Source organism: Dryobates pubescens, chromosome Z (assembly GCF_014839835.1).
Source record: "Dryobates pubescens isolate bDryPub1 chromosome Z, bDryPub1.pri, whole genome shotgun sequence".
Lineage (NCBI taxonomy): Eukaryota > Metazoa > Chordata > Aves > Piciformes > Picidae > Dryobates > Dryobates pubescens.
In genome coordinates, this window is record NC_071657.1 from 81,485,037 (window position 1) to 81,495,346 (window position 10,310).

Genomic DNA, 10,310 nt, shown 5'->3' on the forward strand with positions numbered 1-10,310 from the left:
TAAGACAAAACACTTAGAAGCAGATATATACTGCCTTTTCTCTAACCAGCTTTGCTATATATGATACTCCTCTTACTTTTGTTGCTCTCTTTTTTATTTATGTGACGAAAAGCTTTTCTGTTATTTGTTTTAATATACTTTGAAAGACCTAACTCAACTTGGCTCTTGGCAACTCTTACATTATTTCTACACTTTGTGAACTCTAAGGTGTACCTTTATTTACTGATTAATCTTTTGGTTTTTTTCTTTCTCTGCTTCTTACAGGCTTTATGCTTACTCTTAATATCCTCTTTTGAGGACATCCAAAAACATTTGCAAACCTCTCAAAGTTTTGTTCTTACTTGCTTGAAATGCAGGTTTCAGACAAATTTTCACTGCTGACTTACAGAATTTGGAGGAAGCTGTCACACTGCGATGTTCTGAACTCTGCTTCCATTGACTTCAATTCATGTAATTTGTCAGTTTTCCCTTTTGAATTTGAGCAGCTCAACTATACACTTTTATATTTTTTCCCCTATTTTCCACTTAATTCATATTAAACCAACATATGACTGCTGACTTCAAGGGCATTTGAATATTATTATTATTTTCAGTAAGTGCACAGGATTAGAGAAGTGTTCGGCAGGCTAGTAGAAGCAGGATCAGGAAATCCTGTTGTATACCTGAAAATCATCATCATGTGCCTTGTGCATGTGGAGATCACTACTTCATATGTTTGTCAAACTTTTGCATTTGTGGAAATTATTGACATTAGTGTAGAAATGCCACAAAATCTTGGTATCAATGTACTCATGACAGTGCTGGTTGAATTAAAATAGAAGCAGTGAATGATGTTGTATGAAAGGAGAGAAGGTTAGCACTCCCCTTGATAAGGATGGAAGAGGTCCTTGTGGCCTATACAACACGCATACGGTTAAGGCACTGCCACCTACTTCGTGGCATCTAACCATGTTAGGGGGAGCAGGTAGCTCAGTTGGTAGAGCATGACACCCCTAATGGCAAGGTCGTGGGTTCAAGCCTACAGTGGGCAGCAGTGTCCTTCCTCTCATACCGTAGCTGGGCAGGGAAGGGTGCTGACAGGCAGATAAAATGACTCATTATTATGTGGAATAGCTCAGTTGGTAGAGCATGAGACTCCTACTCTCAGGGTTGTGGGTTCAGGCCTGCAGTGGACAGGCAGGAGTATCCTTCAGGCTAGATGTTAGGAAAAAGTTCTATACAGAAAGAGTGATTGCCCATTGGAATGGGCTGCCTGGGGAGGTGGTGGAGTCACCATCATTGGAGGTTTTCAGGAGAAGACTTGATGGGGTGCTTGGTGCCGTGGGTTAGTTGTTTGGGTGGTGTTGGATTGGTTGATGGGTTGGACGCGATGATCTTGAAGGTCTCTTCCAACCTGGTTCATTCTATGCTTTCAGGATCATTCATGTGATCTGGATCTTCCATATATGATTTGAAGCTATGTCGTACATGTCTGTGTTCAATACATTGAGAATAAATGGAATTTAATGCAAAGTTACATGCAAAGTTACAGAAGGGTTTAATGCAAAAATTCAGAAAGGTCATAGTCCCTGACCCTGTACTAAATGCATAGATAAAAATCTGCCTTGACATTTTTGTTTGGGGATTTCTGTGGTCATGTTTTACTTTACACAGGTATGATGTGCTGGTGTGATATGAAGAGGGAATGACTGTAACTTGATGTGCTGTGGTCTATTATGATCATGACACTTCATGTCCAATATGTATTTCTACTATCAATGAAGTCTCTGTCACTAATGACACATAATGCACACATGTACACAGCTCACTTTTGGAGGACCTCATGTCCATTTACATTGAAAGTGATGAGTTTCTGATGTCTTTCTGTGTGACTTCAGCTTTGGTTGTATTGAGAAGAAAATAGTTCTGTCCACACCATCTCGGCACTAGACACTAGACTTTGCTTCTGTAAGACTTGTATCCAGTATAGACATGAGACAAATTCACACCAAAAAGAATCTATTATTTGCACTAAATTACTAGTATAGTCATAGTGAGTTTGTCTTCCCATTCAGATTCTTCATTAATCTAGTTTCTGATGTTTTTATTGTACATACATACATAGAGCTGAGACAAACATCTGTAATTCCAGTTATAGTCTGTAGCAGGAACAGATAATTTTTGAAGTGTATCATGCATCTTGTCTTAGAAGCGATGATACATGTAATTCTCAAACTACCTGTTCCTTCTTATTCCACATGCAAAGTAACTAGAATGGCTAGTTCTGATCATATCTACTTTTTAGACATCTGAAATTATATGTCTTAAACTCCTTTTCTTCAGTTTTACTTATTTGTCTTATTTGCATTCTATTTCTTGCCATGCTCATGCTTGCTTACATTGCTAGCTCTAAGAAATATTCTAACCTTATTTAAGTAACTATTTGAACTAGCACATGCCCTGAAATTTCTACAGCAAATAATTTCTCCAGTCGACTTTGTCATCTGTTGCTATTTCAGACACCATTACTGTTTTTTTCTCTTGTCCATGTTTTTAAAAGCAGAAGAATGCCAAAAAACAACATTTCCCCTATAAAGATCCATAAGAAGCAAGCAAATATAACCAGGTCCTAAAACAACCACCAAAAAAAAATAAACAAAACAAAACAAAGCAAAACCATTATTATACCAGCCTTTTTTGTTTTCCTGCCAGCTTGATTTCTTTTGAGAGTTTTGCTCATGTTCAGCCTATTTTTAAGTTTATGGTTCAACTGTCCATAAGCTGATTGAGAAGTTTGCCTCACCTTGAAGTTGCAAGGCTGTTGTCTACTGACTGCATGCTGCTACAGACAAAGCTTTAAAAGCCAAAACCCCAAAGGAAATAGAGTGCCTAGCCACAGGCAAAAACCAACATTTACTTACCTTCAAGGTAAAAGGGATCTATTCTTTTCTCACCAAGGAATAGGCTGAAGGTTTAATATTTGGTCTCTGTTGATATTTAAATGCAATTTTGCTCTTCAAGAAGCCTGTGCAGTGTCAGGTCTGTTACTGTGTCACCTTGCACGTTGTTAAGTTTTATGGAAATAATACAGACCACAAGTGAACTTTCACTACCTTTAAGTTTTAAATAATTTTAAATAATGAGAATGTTTTAAATAATGAGAAAACTTCTAATAAATTGGAATGAAACATTCTTCCAAACTGATTTGTTTGGTTGGTTATTTTTGTCTCATTAAAGATAATTTTTCTTCTAATATTGTTCGTCTGGAAAACATCTGCAGGGAGCTGAGAATAAAAGTGTGCATCACAGAAGTCAGTGTTTAGTTGTGGAGATTTGTTTGGGTGCTGTCTCTTAAGTTCTTACTGCTTCATCTCTTCAGGGAAAAGACACAAAAGCAATTTTAACTGATCCCAGATCAGTCAAGGGATCAGTCAAGCACTGTAACACTGATGGTTCAAAACATCTCCCCAAAAGTTACCCATCAGAAAAAAGGCATTAGCCTAATATGATGGGTTGAAAATTTCCCCCAATATAAAATTGCCACACCAGCTTAGTTACAAAGCAAATGAAGCTGTATTTACAAGCAAAACTAGAATCTAAAATGTGAAATGCAAAGAATATGCACAAAAATACACAATATTTACATATACATACAATTTATAAACAACACAAGAACCCCCTGGACAAATACTAATACCTTCCCCTTCCCTGCTCCCTTCCCTATCCACCTGTACATGGCACAAGAGAAACAGCAGTGAGCTTAGTTACTGAACCACTAGAAGAATGCATTCCAGGTCAGCAAAGCCAGCAGAAGTACAAGTTGGTATCTGCCAAAGCAAGGAAACCAAAAAGAGAGCAAGTTAGTGTATAAAACAAACTTTTATGGTAGATACCTGTCCAATGGGATTATTTGGAACTTATAATTACTTTCCTTTTTACATCCAGTGGTGATTTATTCATATCCTGTCACTTTCTGCTCAAGATCTGTGGGAAATTTTCTAAGCACAGCTTGAAAATACCACATTTCAGCCCTTCTGAATAATTCATAGAATCATATAATGAACAAGGTTGGAAAAAACCTCAGAGGTCACCAAGTCCAACTTACTACCTAATACCTAGCATCTCATGACCAACTAAACCACGGCTTCTAGTACCATGTCCAGCACCTGGACACCTCCAGGGACAGTGACTCCACCACCTCTCTGGGCAGCACATTCCAATGGCAAATAACTCTTTCTGTGAAGAGTTTTCCCCTCACCTTGAGCCTCAACTTCCCCTGGCAGAGCTTGAGGCTGTGTCCTCTTGTTCTGCCACTGGTTGCAGACAGAGCAACCCCCACCTGGCTACAACCTCCTTTCAGGTAGCTGCAGACAGCAATAAGGTTTCCCTTGAGCCTCCACTCCTCCAGGCTAAAAAAACCCAGCTCACTCAGACGCTCCTCAGAGGGCTTGTGCTCAGAACCTCTCACCAGCCTCATTGCCCTTCTCTGGACACATTCAAGTGTCTCAATGTCCTTCTTAAACTGAGGGGCCCAGAACTGAACACAGGACTCAAGGTGTGGCCAACCATGCTGAGTACAGGGGCAGAATGACTTCCCTGCTCCTGCTGGCCACACTTTTCCTGATCCAGGCCAAGATGCCATTTGCCTTCTCGGCCACCTGGGCACACTTCTGGCTCATGCTCAGCCAGCTGTCAAACAGTATCCCCAGGTCCCTTTCTGCCTGGCCTCTCTTCAGCCACTCTGAGCCCAGCCTGCAGTGCTGCATAGGGCTGTTGTGGCCAATGTGCAGAACCTGGCACTTGGACTCGTTAAACATCATTCTGTTGGATTCTGCCTATATGTCCAGCCTGTCAAGGCCCCTCTGCAGAGCTCTCTAACTCTCTAACAGATCAACACCGGCCCCCAGCTTGGCATCATCTGCAAACTTACTGATGATAGACTCAATCCCCTCATCCAGATCATCAATAAAGATATTGAATAGGTTTGGGCTAAATATTGATCCCTGGGGAACATCACTAGTGACTGCCTGCCAGCTGGATGTGGCATAATTCACCACCACTCTCTGGGCTTGGCCTTCCAGCCAGTTCCTAACCCAGTGCAGAGTGCAAATGTTCAAGCCATGGGCTGACTGCTTGGCCAGGAGTTTGCTGTGAGGGAAGGTGTCAAAGGCCTTGACGAAGTCCAGGTAGACTACAGCCACAAGCTTCCCCACATCCACCAGGTGGGTCACCTGATCATACAAGGAGATGAGGTTGGTCAGACAGGACCTGCCCTTCCTAAATCCATGCTGGCTGGGCCTGATCCCCTGGCCATCCTGCAGGTGCACTGTGGTTGCCTTCAAGATGATCTGCTCCATAATCTTGCCTGGCACTGAGGTCAGGCTGACAGACCTGTAGTCTCTGAATTCCTTCATCTGACCCTTCTTGTGGATGGGCACCACGTTGGCCAGCTTCCAGTCATCTGGGACCTCTCCAGTGAGCCAGGGCTGGTGGTTAATGATGGGGAGTAGCTTGGAAAGATCATCTGCCAGTTTTCTTATCACCCTAGAGTGGATCCCATCTGGTCCCATGGACAGTATCACAGTATAACTAAGATTGGAAGAGACCCCAAGGATCATCAAGTCCAACCTGTCTCAACAGACCTCACGACTAGACCATGGCACCAAGTGCCATGTCCAATCTCCCCTTGAACACCTTCAGGGACGGTGACTCCACCACCTCCCTGGGCAGCCCATTCCAATGACGAATGACTCGCTCAGTGAAGAACTTTCTCCTCACCTTGAGTATAAACCTCCCCTGGCACAGCTTGAGACTGTGTCCTCTTGTTCTGGTACTGGCTGCCTGGGAGAAGAGACCAACCCTGTCCTGTCTATGACCACCTTTCAGGTAGTTGTAGAGGGCAATGAGGTCACCCCTGATCCTTCTCTTCTCCAGGCTAAACAATCTCAGCTCCCTCAGTCTCTCCTCATAGGGCTTGTGCTCAAGGCCTCTCACCAACCTAGTCGGCCTTCTCTGGACTCATTCCAGCAACTCAACATCTTTCTTAAACTGAGGGGCCCAGAACTGGACACAGGACTCGAGGTGCGGCCTAACCAGTGCCGTGTACAGGGGCAAAATGACCTCCCTGCTCCTGCTGGCCACACTGTTCCTGATGCAGGCCAGGATGCCATTGGCCCTCCTGGCTGCATGGGCACATTGCAGGCCCATATTCAGCCTACTATCAACCAGCACCCCCAGGTCCCTCTCCACCTGACTGATCTCCTGTGGGAACACCAGTTATGAGTGGTGTGAGCAATCTGGCAGTGCAGGCCTAGAGCCTGACATGGTGGTAGGCCATGCTCAGCATAAGTGCAGAGCCAGCTACCAGTATGCCAAAACAGTGCTGTGCCTGCAGCACTGTAACTAAAACAAGATGCTGGTAGCTAGAAACATAGCAAGTTATCTTGGGACAACAGGACATGCACCTGCATCAACAAACCTCACGTGTCATCCATACTTGGACCAATAATCTACGATAGCGTGATGTGTGGTCACTCATAGGGGACCAATGAGTCCATGCCAACAAGGCATACCAAGGTTATATAAATTGTAGCAGTTTCCTTGCTACGCACTTCTTCTTCTTCTTCTTTTCCAGCCTGTCCTGTCTCCTCTCCTTCCATGCTTTACTGCACCGTGCTTTCTCCATAGGCCTGAGCCATAGGCCTGCAATACTGGAACAATAAAGGATCAATACCCGATCATATTGGTCAGCCGTATTGATTCCAAGAACCTCCGTCGTCGCCATACCTGGCTAAACTCTCCAGTCACTCTGACCCCAGCCTGTAGCTCTGCATGGGGTTGTTGTGGCCAGTGTGCTGAACCCGGCACTTGGATGTGTTCAATCTCATGCCATTGGACTCTGCCCATCTGTCCAGCCTGTCGAGGTCCCTCTGCAGAGCCTCTCTACCCTCCAGCAGACCAACTCCTGCCCCCAGCTTGGTGTCATCAGCAAATTTACTGATGATGGACTCAATGCCCTCATCCAGATCATCAATAAAGATGTTAAAGAGCATGGGGCCCAGCACTGATCCTTGGGGCACACCACTAGTGACTGGCCGCCAGCTGGACATGGCAGCATTCACCACCATGCTCTGGGCTCGGCCCTCCAGCCAGTTCCTAACCCATCACAGTGTGCTCCCATCCAAGCCATGGGCTGATATCTTGGCCAGGAGTCTGCCATGAGGGACGGTGTCAAAGGCCTTGCTGAGGACCAGGTAAACTACATCCACAGCCTGCCCCACATCCACCAGGCGGGTCACCTGATCATAGAAGGAGATCAGGTTGGTCAGGCAGGACCTGCCCTTCCTAAACCCATGCTGGCTGGGCCTGATCCCTTGGCCATCCTGTAAGTGCTGTGTGACTGCACTCCAGATGACGTGTTCCATAATCTTTCCTGGCACTGAGATCAGGCTGACAGGCCTGGTATTCCCTGATTCATCCAACCGGCCCTTCTTGTGGATGGGCACCATGTTGGCCAGCTTCCAGTCTTCTGGGATGTCTCCAGTGAGCCAGGACTGTTGAAAAATGATGGAGAGCGGCTTGGCCGGCACATCTGCCAGCTCTCTCCGCACCCTGGGATGGATCCCATCTGGTCCCATGGACTTTTGGGGGTCCAAGTGGCTAAGCAGATCACCAACTACCCCATTCTGGAACAGAGGAAAACTATGCTGCTCCCTGGCTCCTTCTGCCAGCTCTCCAGGCCAGCTGTCTGGAAGACATTCTGTCCAGCTAGAAAAAATTGTAGCTTCAGTTTATCTTTCTTTCTGGCAGTTTCAGATGGATTAAAAAGTTCAAAAAACCAGGAAATAAGAAAACAGTTTGTCTCTCTGCTGATGAGACAAGGAAAAGGACAGGGTCTCCCAGGTCATTTAGTGTTTGTGCTTGTGTGCCATAGATTTGTCATGGATTCTTCCTTTGTTGGGAGTTATGTACTTGAAACAGAAACTTCTAACAGCTTGTACTATGCACTCTGACTTTCAACTCTGTCAGCTAAAGTTAGATTTCTTTGTGGGATACACTGAATTTCACCATTCTCTTGTATTATTCAGTAAGTATGACCAGGACATTCAGCAGAAATCCCCCCTCAGATAAGCTTGGCCTCTCCTGAAGGAAAAAGTACCCAGTTTTCCCTAACAGACTCTTTTCTAAAATATAAGGAACTTTATCACCTTCTACCTTTTGCAACAAATCTGAGTGTACAGGTCCATCTTAATTTACAGAATGTCCACTACTTACCAACCAGGTTGCCTGTGCTAGGTGTTTCTTGCAGTTTTTCAAAGACCCACTCCCCATGGCTTTGAGAGTGCTTTTCACAAACCATTGCAACATTTAATCTTTCCTGCAGCTGGTGTATAGTAGAGAATGTGGAATATCCACTCGATGCCATGCTCTTTGGCCCATTTTTTAATGAGATTGTTTTTGAAATTAGTTCTGTTGTCAGACTCAATCCTCACTGGAGTTCTGTGGATCCACAGGATTTGTCTTTCCAGACCAAGTATGGTGTTATGTGCAGTTGCACGAGGAACTGGGTAAGTTTCCAGCCATCCTATGCTTACTTCTACCATAGTCACCACATACTGTTTACCAGATTGAAAACATGGTAGAGTGATATAATCAATCTGCTGTGCCTCACCATACTTGTACTTGGACCATTGGTCACCATACCACAAGGTCTTGATTCACTTAGCCTGCTTGATAGCAGCACAAGTGTTGCAGTCACGCATGACTTGCTTGGTAACATCCATGAAAAAGTGTGGACTGTCATAAGCCCATTGGTAGGTTGCATCTGTGCCTTGATGTCCTGTTAGATCATGAGCCCACGGGCTAAAAAGAGCTCATCTCAGTGTTTCCAGTTAAGGTCAAGATCACAGTTTGTATCAACTTGAGAAACTTTGCAGCTAAATCTGCCTGATGATTGTGTTTTCCTCAGTAGCATCAATGTATTCCACTTTCACTGGAATTCTCTCAAGGTGAGCATCAATGTCTTGCCACAGATCAGCAGTGCAAATAGATTTTCTTTTTCTCTGACAACCATTCTTTTTCCAGTCCTTTAACCAACACCACAAAGTGCTGGCTACCATCCATGAATCACAGTAGAGATAAAGCTTTGGCTGTCTCTCTCGTTCAGCTACCTCAAGAGCTAGCTGGACAGCTTTTACCTCTGCAAATTGGCTCGATTCACCTTCTCCATCTTTTGCTTCTGTAACTCTTTGTGTTGGATTCCATATTGCAGACTTTCATCTTCAATAGTTTCCAACAAGATGACAAGAACCATCTGTGAACAAAGCATATTTCTTTTAATTGTCAGAAAGATCACTGTAAGGAGAAGCTTCCTCAGCATGAGATACTCTCTCCTCTGGAGGTTTTGTACAGCCAGTGCCTTCTGGCCAATTTGTGATCACTTCCACCAGACCAGGTCTTTCAATATTTCCCATTTGAGCTCTCTGTGTTATCAGAGCCATTCACTTAGACCATGTGGCATCTGTTGCATGATGTGGTGCCTTTGAACATCCAATTCAAAACTGCCAATCTGTGAGTTCGAAGAAGTTGTGACTCAGTTCCAATTACTTCAGAAACCTCTTTTACTCCTTCATAAACAGCTAGTATGTTTTCCTCTGTTGGAATGTAGTTTTTCTCTGTTGGAGTGTAATTTTCCTCTGAGACTTTGTAACCACGACTCCAGAAACCAAGTGGATGTCTGTGTGTCTCCCCTGGAGCTCTCTGCCCTGAGCACCCGGTTAGACCATTCTTACTTGCAGCCATATATAGAATGTTTTTTAATGTCTGGACCAGTTTCATCAGGTCCCAGACCGATTGCATGGACTACTTCTCACTTTATCTGGTCAAAGGCTGTTTGTTGGTCAGGACCCCACTCAAAATTTTTAATCTTTCGAGTCACATCACAAAGAGGTTTCACAATCTGACTGTACCCAGGAATGTGAAGTCTCCAAAATCCCACTATACTCAAGAAATGTAGATTTCCTTCTTATTTCTGGGATTTGCCATGGTAGACACTTTGTAAAATCCAGTGGAATGTGATGGTGGCCATCCTGCCACCGCATTCCCACAAACTGGATCTCTCTGGCAGATCCTTTCACCTTGTCTCGCTTAATGCCAAAACTGGCTTTCAAGAGAATGTCAATTATTTTGTTACATTTCCCAAAGACTTCTTCAGCAGTTTTACCCCACACAATGATGTCATCAATGAACTGGATGTGTTCTGGAGCTCCACTTTTTTCCAAAGCATCATGGATCATTGCATGACAAATGGTTGAACTGTGTTTCCACCTCTA

The 10,310-nt window shown here is 44.1% G+C and overlaps 1 non-coding gene across 1 annotated transcript; it reads left to right on the forward strand.

Annotated features, from left to right (window-relative positions):
* The first annotated feature begins 830 nt into the window (after positions 1 to 830).
* Positions 831 to 955, forward strand: LOC128899552 (U6atac minor spliceosomal RNA). The gene has a single exon (XR_008463144.1). It is a non-coding gene; the product is annotated as a U6atac minor spliceosomal RNA (small nuclear RNA).
* The last annotated feature ends 9,355 nt before the right edge of the window (positions 956 to 10,310 follow it).